This window comes from Phyllobates terribilis, unplaced genomic scaffold (genome assembly GCF_046119375.1).
Source record: "Phyllobates terribilis strain yellow unplaced genomic scaffold, ASM4611937v1 Scaffold_2__4_contigs__length_985480577, whole genome shotgun sequence".
In the NCBI taxonomy this organism is placed as follows: Eukaryota; Metazoa; Chordata; class Amphibia; order Anura; family Dendrobatidae; genus Phyllobates; species Phyllobates terribilis.
The window spans coordinates 863,090,207-863,110,025 of NW_027362762.1; the positions used below are offsets into that span (position 1 = coordinate 863,090,207).

Here is a 19,819-nt window from a genome sequence, read left to right on the forward strand (position 1 = left end):
CAAGAAAAACAAAACTTACACGTACAGAATGGAAGGAATAGAGCTAAGCAACAGCATGTGTGAAAAAGACTTGGGTATACTAATAGATCGCAGACTACACATGAGTCAACAGTGTGATGCAGCTGCAAAAAAGGCAAACACGGTTCTGGGATGTATTAAGAGAAGCATAGAGTCTAGATCACAAAAAGTAATTATCCCCCTCTACTCCTCCTTGGTCAGACCTCATCTGGAATACGGTGTCCAGTTCTGGGCACCACATCTTAAAAAAAGACATGAAGACACTGGAGCAAGTTCAGAGAAGTGCTACCAAGATTGTGAGCGGACTGCAAACTATGTCCTATGAGGAACGGTTAAAGGATCTGGGAATGTTTAGCTTGCAAAAAAGAAGGCTAAGAGGAAACTTGATAGCGGTCTACAAATATCTGAAGGGATGTCACAGTGTAGAGGGATCATCCTTATTTTCATTTGCACAAAGAAACACGAGAAGCAATGGAATGAAACTGAAAGGGAGAAGATACAGATTAGATATTAGAAAAAACTTTTTGACAGTGAGGGTGATCAATGAGTGGAACAGGCGGCTATGAGAGGTGGTGAGTTCTCCTTCAATGGAAGTCTTCAAACAGAGGTTGGACAGACATCTGTCTGAGATGGTTTAGTGAATCCTGCATTGAGCAGGGAGTTGGACACGATGACCCTGGAGGTCCCTTCCAACTCTAACATTATATCATTCTATTCTATATTAGATAAATCCGACATCACTGAACACCTGGCATCATCTCTGTGTGTAAATAAATTAGCAAGTAGCTGACAGTTTCTGGAAGAGTAAACTTTTATTGTGTACTTCCATGTTAGTAAAGAGATGTGACATCAAAGGTGAAGCAGATTGCCTTTAGACGGGTAGGACTGTGAACTATCTAACAGATCTTTTTGTCTGCTATTATGCAATGTCTGCCACTAGCTTAAAGCAAGATACCCTCATTAAATAAAACAAGTATAAATGGTTTTTGGTGCATATACCAGTCTAATATGTCCAAATAAAGGTCCCAATTCTCATCAATAATATAACCAGAAAAGAATTCCCTCTGTCTGAAGCCTCTATAGACTGCACATGCGCGACGCCCAGTCTGCCTCCAGAAAGAAGAACTCATGGAGCCGTTACAGGTGAGGAGTGTGTGGCGCCATACCGTGATCTCCGGCGCCATACTTACCTGACTGGGAGAAGCGTTGCCGGGGCGCCTCTCTTCTGGCCGGAGACCGGGGGCGGAGTGAAGGCGTCGGAATCGGCGCATGCGCATAGCGGTATCCGGTGCCATTTTACTGAAGACACATTTGCAGTGTGTCTTCAGCAAAATGGCGCTGGACAGAACGGTGCTCCCGCGCCGCACTCCTCTCCCGGCCTCCGGCAGAACAGGAAACAGCAGCGCTGGAGCACAGAGAAGAAAGGTGAGTATAAGTGTTTATTTTTTTTGTATGTGTGCAGAGGAGTACCATGCATACCAGGATTGGGGGGTGAGGGGTACCATACATACCAGGATTGAGGGATGAGGGGGCCAAACATACCAGGATTGGGGGATGAGGGGGCCACCCATACCAGGATTGGGGGAAGAGGGGGCCACCCATACCAGGATTGGAGGATGAGGGGACCACGCATACCAGGATTGGGGGATGAGGGGTACCATGCATACCAGGATTGGGGGATGAGGGGTACCATGCATACCAGGATGAGGGATGGGGTGCCATGCATACCATGATGAGGGGTGCCATGCATGCCAAGATTGGGGATGAGGGGTGCCATGCATGCCAGGATTGGGGATGAGGGGTGCCATGCATACCAGGATGAGGGGTGCCATGCATGCCAAGATTGGGGATGAGGGGTGCCATGCATGCCAGGATTGGGGATCAGGGGTGCCATGCATACCAAGATTGGGTGTGAGGGGTACCATGCATACCAGGATTGGGAGTGAGGGGTACCATACATACCAGGATTGGGAGTGAGGGGACCATGCATACCAGGATTGGGGGTGAGGGGACCATGCATACCAGGATTGGGGGATGAGGGGTACCATGCATACCAGGAATTGGGGATGAGGGGTACCATGCATACCAGGATAGGGGGATGAGGGGTACCATGCATACCAGAATTGGGGGATGAGAAGTGCCATGCATACCAGGATAGGGATGAGGGGGCCATACATATCAGGATTGGGGATGAGAAAGCCATGCATACCAGGATGAGGGGTTGGGTACCATACATACCAGGATTGGGATGAGGGGTGCCATGTATACCAGATTTGAAATGAGGGGTGCCATGCATACCAGGATTGGGGATGGATGGTGGGGTGACATGCATACCAGGATTGGGGATAATGGGTGCCATGCATACGAGGATTGGGGATGAGGGGTGCCATGCATACCAGGATTGGGGGAAGAGGGGTGCCATACATACCAGGATTGAGGGGTGAGGGGTACCATGCATACCAGGATTGGGATCTGGGGGGGCCATGCATACCAGGATTCGGATGAGGGAGCCATGCATACCAGAATAGGGATGAGGGGTGCCATGTATACCAGGATAGGGATGAGGGGTACCATGCATACCAGGATGAGGGATGAGGGAAGCCATGCATACCAGGATGAGGGGTGCCATGCATGCAAGGGTTGGGGATGAGGGGTGCCATGCATACCAGGATTGTGGGTGAGGGGTGCCATGCATACCAGGATTGTGGGTGAGGGGTGCCATGCATACCAGGATTGTGGGTGAGGGGTGCCATGCATACCAGGATTGTGGGTGAGGGGTGCCATGCATACCAGGATTGGGGGTGAGGGGTGCCATGCATACCAGGATTGGGGGTGAGGGGTGCCATGCATACCAGGATTGGAGGTAAGGGGTGCCATGCATACCATGGTAGGGATGAGGAGTGCCATGCATACCAGGATAGGGATGAGGCGTGCCATGCATAGCAGGATTCAGGGGGAGGGGTGCCATGCATACCAGGATTGAGGGTAAGGGGTGCCATGCGTACCAGGATTGGTGGTGAGGGGTGCCATGCATACCAGGATTGGAGGTAAGGGGTGCCATGCATACCATGGTAGGGATGAGGAGTGCCATGCATACCAGGATAGGGATGAGGCGTGCCATGCATAGCAGGATTCAGGGGGAGGGGTGCCATGCGCACCAGGATTGAGGGTAAGGGGTGCCATGCGTACCAGGATTGGTGGTGAGGGCTGCCATGCATACCAGGATTGGGGGTGAGGGCTGCCATGCATACCAGGATAGGGATGAGGCGTGCCATGCATACCAGGATAGGGATGAGGGCAGCACATAACAGGATGGGGGAATAAGATTGGGGAGCACAAATACCAGGATGGGGGCAGCATAAATACCAAGATGGGAGACCATATACCAATAAAAATGCTCGCCACCCGGGCGTAGAACGGGCTCAATAGCTAGTACTCTACAACTTGCCATCCACTCTCAGTGAGCAGTTTATTAACATTCTGCCAGAACTATAGGTGCTGTAACCTTTCAGACCCATCATGCATTGCTCCTGTCATTGTCCAATGGCTTGCCTGCCAAGAACAGAAAGCGGCCTTTCTGTTATGCCTACTTTTAGTTTGACGGCAGGGAGAGGAACAGAAAGATAAAGATCTAAGCATAGTTCCAATCTCAGTGTCTCTGGTGATAGAGGTGGATTACACTTGACAACAGGCAGTGGACAATGAGCTAGAAGGAAAAAAGACATCTAGCTGAGTGTGGGTAACACAAATTTTAAACAAAATGACTTGCAGTTTTCCCATTTATCATATTATCTATCAAATGAGATCAAGTGCTCTGAAAATACAGTGACCATTTATGTGAATATGTGACCAATATGCGAGCACAAGCATTTGGCTCATGTACCAAATCTATAATTATAAAAAGGGAGTTGCAGCTTGCAGCAGAGAATTAGTGCATCTGTCTGTACCTGTCAGTGACTAATGGCTTTTCATTGAACATATCAACAAGGCACTATACTGATGTGTAAGAACTGTACAATTGACAGAAAGGGGTTAATGGTCTTTTCCGTCAAAGACCCAGTTCTTTAAACTCTGTATCGTGTTCTCTTTTCTACAGCGATGTTTCCCTAATTCTACGAAGTCCATTAACGACAAATTTGTCTACTACTCGTGTCACACAGAGAAACTCTTCTTTCCCATTTACCACCCCCAAGAGACCTGTCAAGGAAATGTCTGACTGTTTACAGCTGCCAAGGTCTAATTTGGACACTTGGCAGGAAGATGAGTCTCAGTCTATATAGGACTACGGCTGAAAAATGTTTACAAGCAAAACGGTCTGTACGACCAAATACACAACGCTGCAGCAGCCGCCCAGTTTGTGGGAACGCACTGGAGAAACCATAATACTGGATCTGTTTTTCTACAAATTAAAAAACAACAGGAATCATCCTGCAGACATCAGGATCGTATTGTACAGCTAAAAATGGCAAATTACTCCATATGAATCTGCATTTCTTCAAAAAAGCCAATTGCTTTTAATTTGAAGAAATGGAAGGGTGGATGCACGGATTTTCAACATCAAGCATTTAGCATTAGACTACAAGGTTTTCAGCTAAGCCTCTGTTCACATCTGTATCAAAACCTCTGTCATAATTTCCAGAAAAAATAGTGTAGCATGCAGGACGTTTTTTCTGGTAAAATTATAGATTGACCCGATTATAAATTATATGATCCATCGGGTGCTGCTGATGCCTGTAAAGTGATGAATCAGACACTCCACCAGCTCATCAGCTTTTTTAGTAAATATTCACATCATCCATAAAGTAACTAGAGCATTTTTTGTCCAGAACCCAACATTCCTCTAAATGTAAATATAATCAATAACAGTTATAGTGCCCATACACGTAAAAAGGTATTCTCAAGTTGCCTCTTCAGCAACTCAGAGCTATGCAGTCTCCTTACTTCCTGGTTTCTAGCAGGGCGGATTCTTTTCCTTGAGTGACAGGTCTGGTGAATAGAACTAGTAGTATTAGTAAAACTAAAAAGCTCAGCACAAGTTCTGCTGTAACACCTTCAGCTATCAGTGGTTAGTTCTGAGACTTCACAGTTATAACCGGAATTTACACAAAGATAACAGGGCATTTGAACAAGCACACATGTCTAGACAAATATTAAAGCGCTTTTTTTTATTTCATTGCAACGCTGGAGTGGTGCTTTAAATGTAATTCCCCTGCCTCCTGTCTCATGCTCACCTGCCGTCGCCTTCATCCTTTTCCAGTGTCTCTCTTATTGGTCTCTGGCAAAAAGTGACCTGGCAAAATCCAGTGTTTCAACTTTTAAATACAAGTCTATGAGATCCTCGTTCTGTCTCTCTTAGACTTGCATTGCGCTGTTGTGATGTAGCTTTTGTCTTCCGACCAGTCAGAAGCTGCACTCAAAACATACCTGTTTGACCCGTTGAAGAGCGAAATGGCCTTCGTCAAGAACAGCATGACATATACCCCCCAGCTTGTAATGTTTTTAAAGAAGAAACAATAAAGAAGCATTTTAACATAGTCCGATGAGTGCCTTCCACTTTTCTTGAACTATTCACAGTATTTTTTGTCTATGAATGGAAGCTTTTTTTGCACCCAGGACTTGAAGGGATAGGTGCTTAGTCCTGCTATACAAAGAAGTGATTGGAGGCGTAGGTGCTGGGCTTTCCTGTTGCTTATTCCAATTGAACTTACTAGATGGCGCCGCGGGACCTGAGTGGTGCTGGAAAATGGGGAAGATGCCGGAGGGTGAGTATATGCCGGAGGGGGCTTAAATTTAAAGCACCACTCCAGTGCTGCAAAGAAAACCCGCTGGAGTGGTGCTTGAAACAAAATATGTCAACTGGGTACATTTTCAAATAACTAATTCAGCCATTAGGTCTTACAGAAACCTTAAATGTTTGTTTAGAAGTGATCGCTAACTCCACACTGACTTTGAACAACAAAAAGAAGGAGTTTTTATAGCTAAAATTATTGCTTTATTGATAATACACATATAGCAAATGGAATAATTCAATATACATGACTCAACTACAAGGAGTGTTTAGAGACTAAACAGTACATATGAAGTAATAAGATTAGGTATGAGAGATAGGTACATTAATATGAATGCACAAAGCAAACAGGTCCTAAATAGTAGACACAGTGGTCAAAGTACTATGAGCACAAAGCATATCTGCGCCTATACATGGATTTACTTTATCATAGATATACAGCAATAGTGCTCTTACCCATCGTGAGTATGGACTGGTTGTTGTAATCAAAATGCTTCACAAGCATGCTGCCCTGACCAGAGGCGTAGCTAGGGGTTCAGCTCAGGGTGGGCGAAACATCTGAGTGGGCCCCTAACCAGGTATCTGTGGGTACAAGTACAGTGGTGAACTCTGATCGTGGGTTTAGAGGAAACTCAGGAGATGAACGCGCTGTTACTGAAAATGAATTTCTACACAAAGACCAACACTGATATTACCACCATGTGGTGACCATATAGTGGTAGATACCAGACCTGCAGACCATACAAGTAATAACAGTACAGGTATATATAGTAACTTACAGATGACGTTCTTTCTGGTGAAATAGTTAATTTTCCTGTCTTTTCCATCTGGCCCAAAAAGACATGACAACGTCTTCCAGCCAGGACTCGTCAACAGATTACAACGAAAACACATTTGACTTCTGACATTTCCAGCCCCATCCCCATCTATCCCAACCTGCACAAACTCTGTAATACAAAAACAGAGCTAGTCTTAGTGCCCCACATAATAATGCCACCACTGTGCCCCTTACAAAGAAATAATGCATCATTTGTGCCCTCTAGATGGTAGTAACATTTCTTCCTTTAAAAGATTAATTCACTGTGCAAATGCCCTAGAAAAGTGTCCACATTTTGCCCCTTTGATGTTTACAATAGAGTGCTCCTATAATATTATTGCTTAAGTGCCCACTTGACATTTAATAATGTCCACTGTGTGCCCCAATATACAGCTCCTCTATATACAGTATAGTGGACCCATAGCTCCCTTATATGGAGTTTGATGTCCCCACAGCTCCCCTATATACAGTATGATGGGCCCACAGCTCCCATATACACAGAACCATCGTCAGTATACAGTACAGACCAAAAGTTTGGACACACCTTCTCATTTAAAGATTTCTCTGTATTTTCATGACTTTGAAAATTGTACATTCACACTGAAGGCATCAAAACTATGAATTAACACATGTGGAATTATATACTTAACAAAAAAGTGTGAAACAACTGATAATATGTCTTATATTCTAGGTTCTTCAAAGTAGAACCTTTTGCTTTGATGACTGCTTTGCACACTCTTGGCATTCTCTTGATGAGCTTCAAGAGGTAGTCACCAGAAATGGTCTTCCAACAATCTTGAAGGAGTTCCCAGAGATGCTTAGCACTTGTTGGCCCTTTTGCCTTCGCTCTGCGGTCCAGCTCACCCCAAACCATCTCGATTGGGTTCAGGTCTGGTGACTGTGGAGGCCAGGTCATCTGGCATGGCACCCCATCACTCTTCTTCTTGATCAAATAGCCCTTACACAGCCTGGAGGTGTGTTTGTGGTCATTGTCCTGTTGAAAAATAAATGATGGTCCAACTAAACGCAAACCGGATGGAATAGCATGCCGCTGCAAGATGCTGTGGTAGCCATGCTGGTTCAGTATGCCTTCAATTTTGAATAAATCCCCAACAGTGTCACCAGCAAAGCACCCCCACACCATCACACCTCCTCCTCCATGCTTCACGGTGGGAACCAGGCATGTAGAGTCCATCCGTTCACCTTTTCTGCGTCGCACAAAGACACGGTGGTTGGAACCAAAGATCTCAAATTTGGACTCATCAGACCAAAGCACAGATTTCCACTGGTCTAATGTCCATTCCTTGTGTTCTTTAGCCCAAACAAGTCTCTTCTGCTTGTTGCCTGTCCTTAGCAGTGGTTTCCTAGCAGCTATTTTACCATGAAGGCCTGCTGCACAAAGTCTCCTCTTAACAGTTGTTGTAGAGATGTGTCTGCTGCTAGAACTCTGTGTGGCATTGACCTGGTCTCTAATCTGAGCTGCTGTTAACCTGCGATTTCTGAGGCTGGTGACTCGGATAAACTTATCCTCAGAAGCAGAGGTGACTCTTGGTCTTCCTTTCCTGGGGCAGTCCTCATGTGAGCCAGTTTCTTTGTAGCGCTTGATGGTTTTTGCAACTGCACTTGGGGACACTTTCAAAGTTTGCCCAATTTTTCGGACTGACTGACCTTCATTTCTTAAAGTAATGATGGCAACTCGTTTTTCTTTACTTAGCTGCTTTTTTCTTGCCATAATACAAATTCTAACAGTCTATTCAGTAGGACTATGAGCTGTGTATCCACCTGACTTCTGCACAACACAACTGATGGTCCCAACCCCATTTATAAGGCAAGAAATCCCACTTATTAAACCTGACAGGGCACACCTGTGAAGTGAAAACCATTTCCGGTGACTACCTCTTGAAGCTCACCAAGAGAATGCCAAGAGTGTGCAAAGCAGTCATCAAAGCAAAAGTTGGCTACTTTGAAGAACCTAGAATATAAGACATATTTTCAGTTGTTTCACACTTTTTTGTTAAGTATATAATTGCACATGTGTTAATTCACAGTTTTGATGCCTTCAGTGTGAATGTACAATTTTCAAAGTCATGAAAATAAAGAAAAATCTTTAAATGAGAAGGTGTGTCCAAACTTTTGGTCTGTACTGTATGAATGCAGCACCAAAACCACTATTGGTAAATGAATGCAGTGCCAGAACCACCGTCAGTAGATGAATACAGCACTAGAACCACACTTTTCCTCCTCTGCATACTGCCCTCAAGATACTGAGCCTTTACATTAACATCCCTCATATACAATACAAGTCCCTATAACCTTTGGCTCTATAAGGTGCTTACCTTACCCACTTCGGCAGCAGGGTGACGGCGGCAGCAGGGTGACAGCCACAGTAGGGAGCCAGTGGCAAAAAGGTGACTGCCTCAGCCGGGTGATGACCTCTGATCAGTTATGGATTGGTACATTTGTACACGGTCAGGACCACGGTCAGTAAATGAATCCATTACCAGATCCACTGTGAGTACATAAATCCAACTTCTCCATATTGTTCCCAAAGCTCTCACCTCTCCATACTGTCCCGCCATGCTCCCATCTCTACATACTGTTCCCCCAATTCTCCATACTGTGTCCCCACTTCTCCATATTGCCCTCCACGCTCTCCATACTGTCCCTTCACGTTCTAATCTCTACATACTGTTCCCCTACTTCGCCATATAATCCAGTCACGCTCCCACTTCTCCATATGGCAACCACACGCTCCCAATTCTCCATCCTGTATCCCTATTTCACCATATTGCCCTCTACGCTTCCACCTCTCTATACTGTCCCTCTAATTCTTCATATTATACACCTACTTCTCCATACGGTCTCCCCACACTCCCACCTCTTCATAATGCCCTCCACTTCTCCATATGGTCCCCCCACTCCTCCATATTGTCCCCCACTTCTCCATACAATCCCATCACACTCCCACTTCTCCATATGGTCCTCAGACGCTCCCAATTCTCCATCCTGTTCCCCCATATCGTCCCCTACGCTCCCAACTCTCTATACTGTCCCCCCATTTCTTCATATTGAACACCCATTTCTCCATATGGTCCCACCACATCTCCATAATGTCCCCTCTTCTCCAAATGGTCCCCCATGCTCCCTCCTCTCCATACTGTCCCAACACTTCTCCATGTGGTCCACCCACCCCCACGCTGCTCCATCTCACAATTTTCCACATTGCCCCATAATATCAGCAAGCACGATGCTTCCTTTGCCGCTCTGCATCTCAGTGATTTGACAGTAGCAGAGTGATGAGGTCAGCAGTGTGCGACCTATTCACTCCACTGCACGTCCAGGCCGGGAGATAACGAGCGCTCCCCTTCTCCCAGCGCTGCAGTGTTGCTTAGATGTATTCATGTCTAAGACACGTGAATACATCTGAGCAGCCCTGGCTTAACCATATCGGAGCACTGTGAACTCCGATATAGTTAAGTGTAGCATTGCTCCAAGTGGGAGCCCCGTGGTGGGCCCCCCTGAGCACGGGGCCCAGAGTGACTGCACCCTCTGCCCACCCGGTAGCTAGGCTACCGACCCTGATGTATGTTTCGCCTAAATAGATGTCGCTTCCCTCCTGAGGGTTTTCTATACGTGTATTATCAATAAAGCAATAATTTTAGCTATAACAGCTTCTTTCTTTTCTGTTCAATATCCAGACAAAGAGCAGAGAGCCTGATGAGGAGTCCTGCTGTAAATGCTGCAGGGCTGGCGATTTATAACTGCATCTCTTCCACCAAATATCACAGTATGGCGTTGCTACATTGCACCATAATAAAAGTGAATGTGGTCACATCACAACCTGCAAGCTACCATGACATTCAGCATGTTAAAAGTCCAAACCTGTAGGATTTCTTGCAGATTGCATGTCTCAGCAATTTGTTTAGGGCAACGTGACCCGACCACACATATGTTGAGTTTGCGTTTTGCTTTGAAGGCTAGCCTAACTGATAAGGCAAAGAAGTGTTGCTTAAAAAATATATATAATACACACAGACATTGTGCACAATAAAAGTGATGGTTTTAGCTCACCAAATAGCTCACTAAATATTTTCCAAAGCCCAAGATTATGTATGAAACATGAGATGATGGAATAATAACAGAACTAATCCTCGGTGGCTCACTTACAGAAGCAATGTATAGGGAAGCATGCTAGTAGTATCCAGCTAAAATGTGCGAAGAGATTTCAGGACTCAGGCCAGCTCCATACTAAGAAATGACCGCAGAGTTTGGGAATATTGATAAAACATAAAAGTATAATACAGTGACTGATATGATGGGACCGGAGCTGTTCTTGGGCTTTGTTTGTATATGTATGTACAGCCTGGAAAGCAGATACATATCGTGCTGATAGGGGGAAGCACCTACAAAAGAGACATCTGGAGGGCCGTCACCTTCCGTTTCACTGACATCAGCAGTTTGCACCTTGGAAAACAGCTGCAGGGAAAATGCAGGCTATTTCTAAGGCTTCCTACACACAGTCTTTTTTGCATTTTACAACTGTTTTATGCCCCACTTTTTAATTAAAGATTGCCTTTTTCATAATTTCTTTAACATTTGGCCATAAATAAAAAAAAAAGCCATACTTGAGGCATGCTGCATTTTCGGAAGAAAATGCCAAACACCTAAAAACTTTGTAATGAATTTTGGCGCAGAGTCACAGTGGCTAGTTAATTTACATTTATTGGTGGCAGAAAAGTGACTGAAGTTAATGGGGAGCTCGGTTCTTGCTTACAGTAGTGTTCAAAATAATAGCGGTCCAATATGACTAACCAAATTAATAACTGTTTTTGGTCTAAATTATATTACCACAGGTCAAACAATTTACCAGTTGGTGCAGTAGATTCTAAGAAAACCACCAGACTCCGCATTCATGATCTGCAGGTTTTTGAGCCTGTGTATTTGAATAATGAATTGTGTTCAAAATAATAGCAGTGTGGAGTTCAATTAGTGAGGTCAATCATTCTGTGAAGAAACAGGTGGGAATCAGGTGGCCCTTATTTAAGGGTGAAACCAGTACATCATGTACATGCATTTCTCCTTGAAAGCCTGAGAAATATGGGTCGTTGGAGACATTGTTCAGAAGAACAGCGTACTTTGATTAAAAAATTGATTGGAGAGGGTAAAACTTATAAAGAAGTGCAGACAATGATAGGCTGTTCAGCTAAAATGATCTCCAATGCTTTAAAATGGAAAGCAAAACCAGAGAGACGTGGAAGAAAATGGAAGACTACCATTCGAATGGATCGAAGAATAGCCAGAATGGCAAAGGCTCAGTAAATGATCAGCTCCAGGATGATCAAAGAGAGTCTCAAGTAACCTGTGAGTACTGTGACAGTTAAAAGACGCCTGTGTGATGCTAATCTCTTAGCAAGAAGTCCCCGCAAAGTCCCACTGTAAAAAAAAAAGACATGTACTGAAGAATATACAATTTGCCAAAGAACGCATCAACTGGCCTAAAGAGAAATGGAGAATCATTTTGTGGACTGATAAAAGTAAAATTGTTCTTTTTGGGTCCAAGGGCCGCAGACAGTTCATCAGACGACCCCCAAACTCTGCATGTAAGCCACAGTACACTCTGAAGACAGTGAAGCATTGTGGTGCAAGCATCATGATATAGGCATGTTTCTCTTACTCTGGTGCCAGACCTATTTACCTCATACCAGGAATCATGGACCAGTTTGCATATATTAAAATACTTAAAGAGGTCATGTTGCCTTACACTGAAGAGGATATGCCATTGAAATGGGTGTTTCAACAAGACAACGACCCTAATCACACCAGTAAACAAGCAAAATCTTGGTTCCAGTCCAACAAAATTGAGGTTATGGAGTGGCCAGCCCAATCCCCGGACCTTAATCCAATAGAACACTTGTGGGGTGACATCAAAAATGACGTTTCTGAGGCAAAGCCAACAAATGCCAAAAGATTGTGGGACGTAGTCAAAGCACCCTGGGCTGGAATAACAGTTGACAGATGCCAGAAGTTGGTTGACTCTATGCAACATAAATGTGAAGCAGATCTAAAAAACTGTGGGTATACAACTAAATATTAGGTTAGTGATTCACAGGAATACTAAATCCTCAAAAAAAAAAAAAAGTACGTATTGTGAGTATGTAAAGACTGCTATTTTTTAGAACAGCCTAATGTTCATTTTTTGTTATTTTCTGTAAAGTAGTTAAAATTTTATAGATTTCTCTTCATGTTTTGAATTAGAAAACAGTGTGCAATGTTTCCAATGCATGGAAACAAAAACTAGTATAAAGATTTTGTTCTTAACTCATGTTTTTCAACACACTGCTATTATTTTGAACACTACTGTATGAATCTATGTTTTGAATGATGCGTGGCTAATTGTATATTAATGATGTGCTGCATTATTTGTATTCAGGCATCACAGTATGGGGGATTTTTTATTCAGGAGGCAAATGTATAAATGTAATTATACGAGGGTCAGTCAATAAGTAATGCCTCCTATGTTTTTTCACCTTAAATAAGGTAGTTATGTTAAATATTCGAATTTGGCACAATTCCTCAAACCTTCTTCTCCAATCCACAGCAATTGCAACTTCCTGCACCAACAGGTGGCATGACTGTATCCGTTTGCAAAATGGCTGACATCGATGTTCGTATTAGACAACGTTCTGTGATTGAATTCTTGCATGCAGAAGGTGAAACGCCCATTCGAATTCATGAGAGACTGAAAAATGTGTACGGTGATGCAACAGTGGATGTCAGTACTGTTAGACGATGGGTTCGTCGCTGTAACACAGCTGAAGGGCCATCACCGTTGGCTGACAAAATGCGGAGTGGCAGGCCAGTAACCGCAGAGACTCCAAGCAACATTCAGCGAGTCGATGACATCATTCGTGGTGACCGCCGGGTGACTGCAGATGAACTGTGTGGCACTATCTGCCTCAGTAAAGGCAGTGCGATGAGAATTATTGGACAACTGGGATACAGAAAAGTTTGTGCACGGTGGGTCCAAAGAATGCTTTTTACCATGCTGGAATACATGCCCTCGCTAAACGGTGGACCAAGACTGTGGAAATGGATGGAGATTATATAGAAAAGTGACAAATTAATTGTTAATGTTGTGGTTTTCAACCTATGTAATTGCATTTGAATTTCTTGCCAATTAAAAGGAGAAAAAAAATAGGAGGCTGTAACATACCTGGTAGCGGGCTTGCATGGTGCACCATCTCTCACTATGCAAGATCGCAAACTTGATCTTCAGTCCAGTCTGCTAGCCTGGCTTCTATTCATGCTGTCTGTTTGTCTCTGTTCTGACTGCTTAGGGCGGCGGCCCGGTTACTTCATGTTTCTTGTAGCTGCTGTGGGCACACCCCTAATGCGTCCTCAGCCTATTGCTGTCTGTCACTGGATATTTAAACCAGCTCCACCTGGAAGCTGGTGCCTGAGCAGCTCTAACATTCAGTGTGCTCCTTGACTCTGAATGTGCCAGGTCCTGTTCTGTTCTTGCCTGTCCGCCAACCTGGGGGCTGTATTCCCAGGCCTGTCTGAACTATCTCCTAGCCTGTTGTCTGTCCACCTTCCTGGAGGCTGTATTTCCAGGCCAGTCTGAACACGCTCCTAGCCTGTTCGTCCCGCCTTCTAGGGGCCGCATACCTAGATCTGTTATCTGTGTTTTCTTGCCTGTCTGTCCACCTTCCTGGAGGCTGTATTTCCAGGCCAGTCTGAACACGCTCCTAGCCTGTTCGCCCCGCCTTCTAGGGGCCGCATACCTAGACCCGCTCCTGTATCTCGCTGCAGTGTCAGTTCTTGTCTGAACACTCTCCTAGCCTGTTACCTGTTTTTCTCTGTGTGGGTACCTTCCCTTTTCCTGCAGAGTCTGAACCCGCACCTAACTCCTACTCGTTGTCGCTGTACTTCCGTTTGTGAGTTTAGAGTCCACTCGCTACTTCATTGCTAGTATCTTGTGTGTATCCGATTCTGCCTTTCCCTTCCAGTCTGTTTCGTGTGAACAGAGCCCTGTCCCCTCTGCTCTGCCTTTGCTCACAGCTCCGGCGGTTTATCTCTGCTCTGCCTTGCTCACCGCTCTGGCGGTTCCTGCCTGCTCTGCCTTGCTTACCGCTCCGGTGGTTCCTGCCTGCTCTGCCTTGCTCACCGCTCCGGCGGTTCCTGCCTGCTCTGCCTTGCTCACCACTCCGGCGGTTTCTCTCTGCTCTGCCTTGCTCACCGCTCCAGCAGATCCTGCCTGCTCACCGCTCCAGCGGTTCCTGCCTGCTCTGCCTTGCTCACCACTCCGGCGGTTCCTGCCTGCTCTGCCTTGCTCACCGCTCCGGCGGTCCCTCTCTGCTCTGCCTTGCTCACCGCTGACCTGGAGTAGCACCTGGTCCCTCTGCTCGGTTCCTCCCTGGTGCACGGCGTCGTTAGTTACGCCCCTCCAGGCACTCTCCGGTTCATGGCACAGTGGAATCACTAAATCATGCACACGCCAGTCAGTCCGGGCGTGTGCATAACAGAGGCATTACTTAATGACTGGCCCTCGTGTATATGTATATATATATATATATATATATATATATATATATATATATATATATGTATATATATATATACATACATACAGTGGTGGCCAAAAGTATTGGCACCCCTGCAATTCTGTCAGATAATACTCAGTTTCTTCCTGAAAATGATTGCAATCACAAATTCTTTGGTATTATTCTCTTCATTTAATTTGTCTTCAATGAAAAAACACAAAGAGAATTGTCCTAAAGCCAAAATTGGATATAATTCCACACCAAACCTAAAAAAGGGGGTGGACAAAAGTATTGGCACTGTTTGAAAAATCATGTGATGCTTCTCTAATTCGTGTAATTAACAGCACCTGTAACTTACCTGTGGCACCGAACAGGTGTTGGCAATAACTAAATCACACTTGCAGCCAGTTAACATGGATTAAAGTTGACTCAACCTCTGTCCTGTGTCCTTGTGTGTACCACATTGAGCATGGAGAAAAGAAAGAAGACCAAAGATCTGTCTGAGGACTTGAGAAACCAAATTGTGAGGAAGCATGAGCAATCTCAAGGCTACAAGTCTATCTCCAAAGACCTGAATGTTCCTGTGTGTTCCGTGCGCAGTGTCATCAAGAAGTTTAAAGCCCATGGCACTGTGGCTAACCTCCCTAGATGTGGATGGAAAAGAAAAATTGACGAGAGATTTCAACGCAAGATTGTGCGGATGGTGGATAAAGAACCTCGACTAACATCCAAACAAGTTCAAGCTGCCCTGCAGTCCGAGGGTACAACAGTGTCAACCCGTACTATCCGTCGGCGTCTGAATGAAAAGGGACTATATGGTAGGATACCCAGGAAGACCCCGCTTCTTACCCCGAGACATAAAAAAGCCAGGCTAGAGTTTGCCAAAACTTACCTGAGAAAGCCTAAAACGTTTTGGAAGAATGTTCTCTGGTTAGAGGAGACAAAAGTAGAGCTTTTTGGGAAAAAGCATCAACATAGAGTGTACAGGAAAAAAAAAGAGGCATTCAAAGAAAAGAACACGGTCCCTACAGTCAAACATGGCGGAGGTTCCCTGATGTTTTGGGGTTGCTTTGCTGCCTCTGGCACTGGACTGCTTGACCGTGTGCATGGCATTATGAAGTCTGAAGACTACCAACAAATTTTGCAGCATAATGTAGGGCCCAGTGTGAGAAAGCTGGGTCTCCCTCAGAGGTCATGGGTCTTCCAGCAGGACAATGACCCAAAACACACTTCCAAAAGCACTATAAAATGGTTTGAGAGAAAGCACTGGAGACTTCTAAGGTGGCCAGCAATGAGTCCAGACCTGAATCCCATAGAACACCTGTGGAGAGATCTCAAAATGGAAGTTTGGAGAAGGCACCCTTCAAATATCAGGGACCTGGAGCAGTTTGCCAAAGAAGAATGATCTACAATTCCAGCAGAGCATTGTAAGAAACTCATTGATGGTTACCGGAAGCGGTTGTTCGCAGTTATTTTGGCTAAAGGTTGTGCAACCAAGTATTAGGCTGAGGGTGCCAATACTTTTGTCTGGCCCATTTTTGGAGTTTTGTGTGAAATGATCAATGATTTGATTTTTGCTTCATTCTCTTTTGTGTTTTTTCCTTGCAAGCAAATTAAATGAAGATAATAAGACCAAAGAATCATTTTCAGGAAGAAACTGAGTATTATCTGACAGAATTACAGGGGTGCCAATACTTTTGGCCAACACTGTATATTATATATATATATATATATATATATATATATATATATATACACACACACGCACATATACAGTACAGACCAAAAGTTTGGACACACCTTCTCATTTAAAGATTTCTCTGTATTTTCATGACTTTGAAAATTGAACATTCACACTGAAGGCATCAAAACTATGAATTAACACATGTGGAATTATATACTTAACAAAAAAGTGTGAAACAACTGAAAATATGTCTTATATTCTAGGTTCTTCAAAGTAGAACCTTTTGCTTTGATGACTGCTTTGCACACTCTGGGCATTCTCTTGATGAGCTTCAAGAGGTAGTCACCGGAAATGGTCTTCCAACAACCTTGAAGGAGTTCCCAGAGATGCTTAGCACTTGTTGGCCCTTTTGCCTTCACTCTGCAGTCCAGTTCACCCCAAACCATCTCGATTGGGTTCAGGTCTGGTGACTGTGGAGGCCAGGTCATCTGGCGTAGCACCCCATCACTCTCCTTCTTGGTCAAATAGCCCTTACACAGCCTGGAGGTGTGTTTGGGGTCATTGTCCTGTTGAAAAATAAATGATGGTCCAACTAAACACAAACCGGATGGAATAGCATGCCGCTGCAAGATGCTGTGGTAGCCATGCTGGTTCAGTATGCCTTCAATTTTGAATAAATCCCCAACAGTGTCACCAGCAAAGCACCCCCACACCATCACACCTCCTCCTCCATGCTTCACGGTGGGAACCAGGCATGTAGAGTCCATCCGTTCACCTTTTCTGCATCGCACAAAGACACGGTGGTTGGAACCAAAGATCTCAAATTTGGACTCATCAGACCAAAGCACAGATTTACACTGATCTAATGTCCATTCTTTGTGTTCTTTAGCTCAAACAAGTCTCTTCTGCTTGTTGCCTGTCCTTAGCAGTGGTTTCCTAGCAGCTATTTTACCATGAAGGCCTGCTGCACAAAGTCTCCTCTTAACAGTTGTTGTAGAGATATGTCTGCTGCTAGAACTCTGTGTGGCATTGACCTGGTCTCTAATCTGAACTGCTGTTAACCTGCGATTTCTGAGGCTGGTGACTCAGATAAACTTATCCTCAGAAGCAGAGGTGACTCTTGGTCTTCCTTTCCTGGGGCGGTCCTCATGTGAGCCAGTTTCTTTGTAGCGCTTGATGGTTTTTGCAACTGCACTTGGGGACACATTCAAAGTTTGCCCAATTTTTCGCACTGACTGACCTTCATTTCTTAAAGTAATGATGGCCACTCGTTTTTCTTTACTTAGCTGCTTTTTTCTTGCCATAATACAAATTCTAACAGTCTATTCAGTAGGACTATCAGCTGTGTATCCACCAGACTTCTGCACAACACAACTGATGGTCCCAACCCCATTTTAAGGCAAGAAATCTCACTTATTAAACCTGACAGGGCACACCTGTCAAGTGAAAACCATTTCCGGTGACTACCTCTTGAAGCTCATCAAGAGAATGCCAAGAGTGTGCAAAGCAGTCATCAAAGCAAAAGGTGGCTACTTTGAAGAACCTAGAATATAAGACATATTTTCAGTTGTTTCACACTTTTTTGTTAAGTATATAATTCCACATGTGTTAATTCACAGTTTGATGCCTTCAGTGTGAATGTACAATTTTCAAAGTCATGAAAATACAGAAAAATCTTTAAATGAGAAGGTGTGTCCAAACTTTTGGTCTGTACCGTATAATATATATATGTGCATATATATATATATATATATATATATATATATATATATTGTTTGAAGCAGGTCATAACAGCCAAAGGGGCTCTACTAAGTACTAAAGATGATTGTAATGAAGGGGGTGAATAATTCTGAGACTGCAGTATGTCACTAAAATTGGCATTTTGTGTTGAAATTGGAGAAACCACTTGTTATATTAGTTGTGTTGAGCATATTAAATTGTTCCTCCTTGATTGGTTTATTGCAAAAAGAAAAACGTTTGTAAATTAACTATAACTTTTATTAGTTGCTTTAAATACTTACCAAAGTCCAATTTCCAGCACATCAATACCCCAATACTTTGTTATCCTTAAAGCCAGTGAAAGTAATATAAGGATTTGCATAAAACTGAAGCTCAGATTGATTTAAAGGAAAAGCATCTGACTATTGGTCAAAGAGTTCCACTCCCCTAATAACTGTAAAGTTTGTCACAGGCTGTTAGCTAAAAAAGCCTACCTCAGACAGACTTGGCGCTAGCCATTATGTCTGCCAGATCTCAGGGGAAACACTGCCCCTTCACCCTTAAAGGGAACCTGTCACGTCATTTCAAGCATCTAAACTGTGCCCTGTGCAAGTTATTTTCATTACAAAACGGCACTGTAATGATGTATAAAAAGCATTTAATATAGTTATATCGTACCTGCTCACTCATAGGGGTGTGCTTCATTTTGTGTTCAGTCACGTGCGTCGCCGCCCACTCAATTTAATGGATTTCCCTTGTTGCGTTGACGTCACTAGAATCCTGCGCTTGCAGGGAATTTTGATTGTGAGCCCCATTGGGGACAGCAATGATAATGTCTGCAAAGCACCGTAGAATATGATGGCGCAATATAAGCAATTCATAATAAATAATAATTCAATCATTATTTCTTCTAACATCAGGTGGCCCCTACTCACACTAGTTGGTTGATTTATCCTGTTAGAGTTCTGCCAACTTTTATCAAATGTGTATGAGTGTCGTTAAAGTGTATTTATCATTTCAGGAGAACTTTATCTCTTCTTTCCTCCTCCGCTCTCCATAGATCATTATGAGCAGCAACTGTCATCTCCAATCTCACTAATAGGAAAATCTGCAGTCACTGAAGACAGATTTTATGTCACGGGAGTGTCAGAGGTGACAGACAGTCGCCCTGCAGTGTTCTGCAGGAGATCTCCAGGTTTGGCAATGCAGACAGCTGCCTAGATAGGAGGCTGTGTTTAGGACCCAGTGAC

At 44.1% G+C, this 19,819-nt stretch overlaps 1 protein-coding gene across 4 annotated transcripts in view; it reads right to left on the minus strand.

Annotated features, from left to right (window-relative positions):
* Positions 1-19,819, minus strand: part of ZSWIM7 (zinc finger SWIM-type containing 7) — a 174,114-nt gene that overhangs the window by 20,656 nt on the left and 133,639 nt on the right. The window lies entirely within an intron of this gene.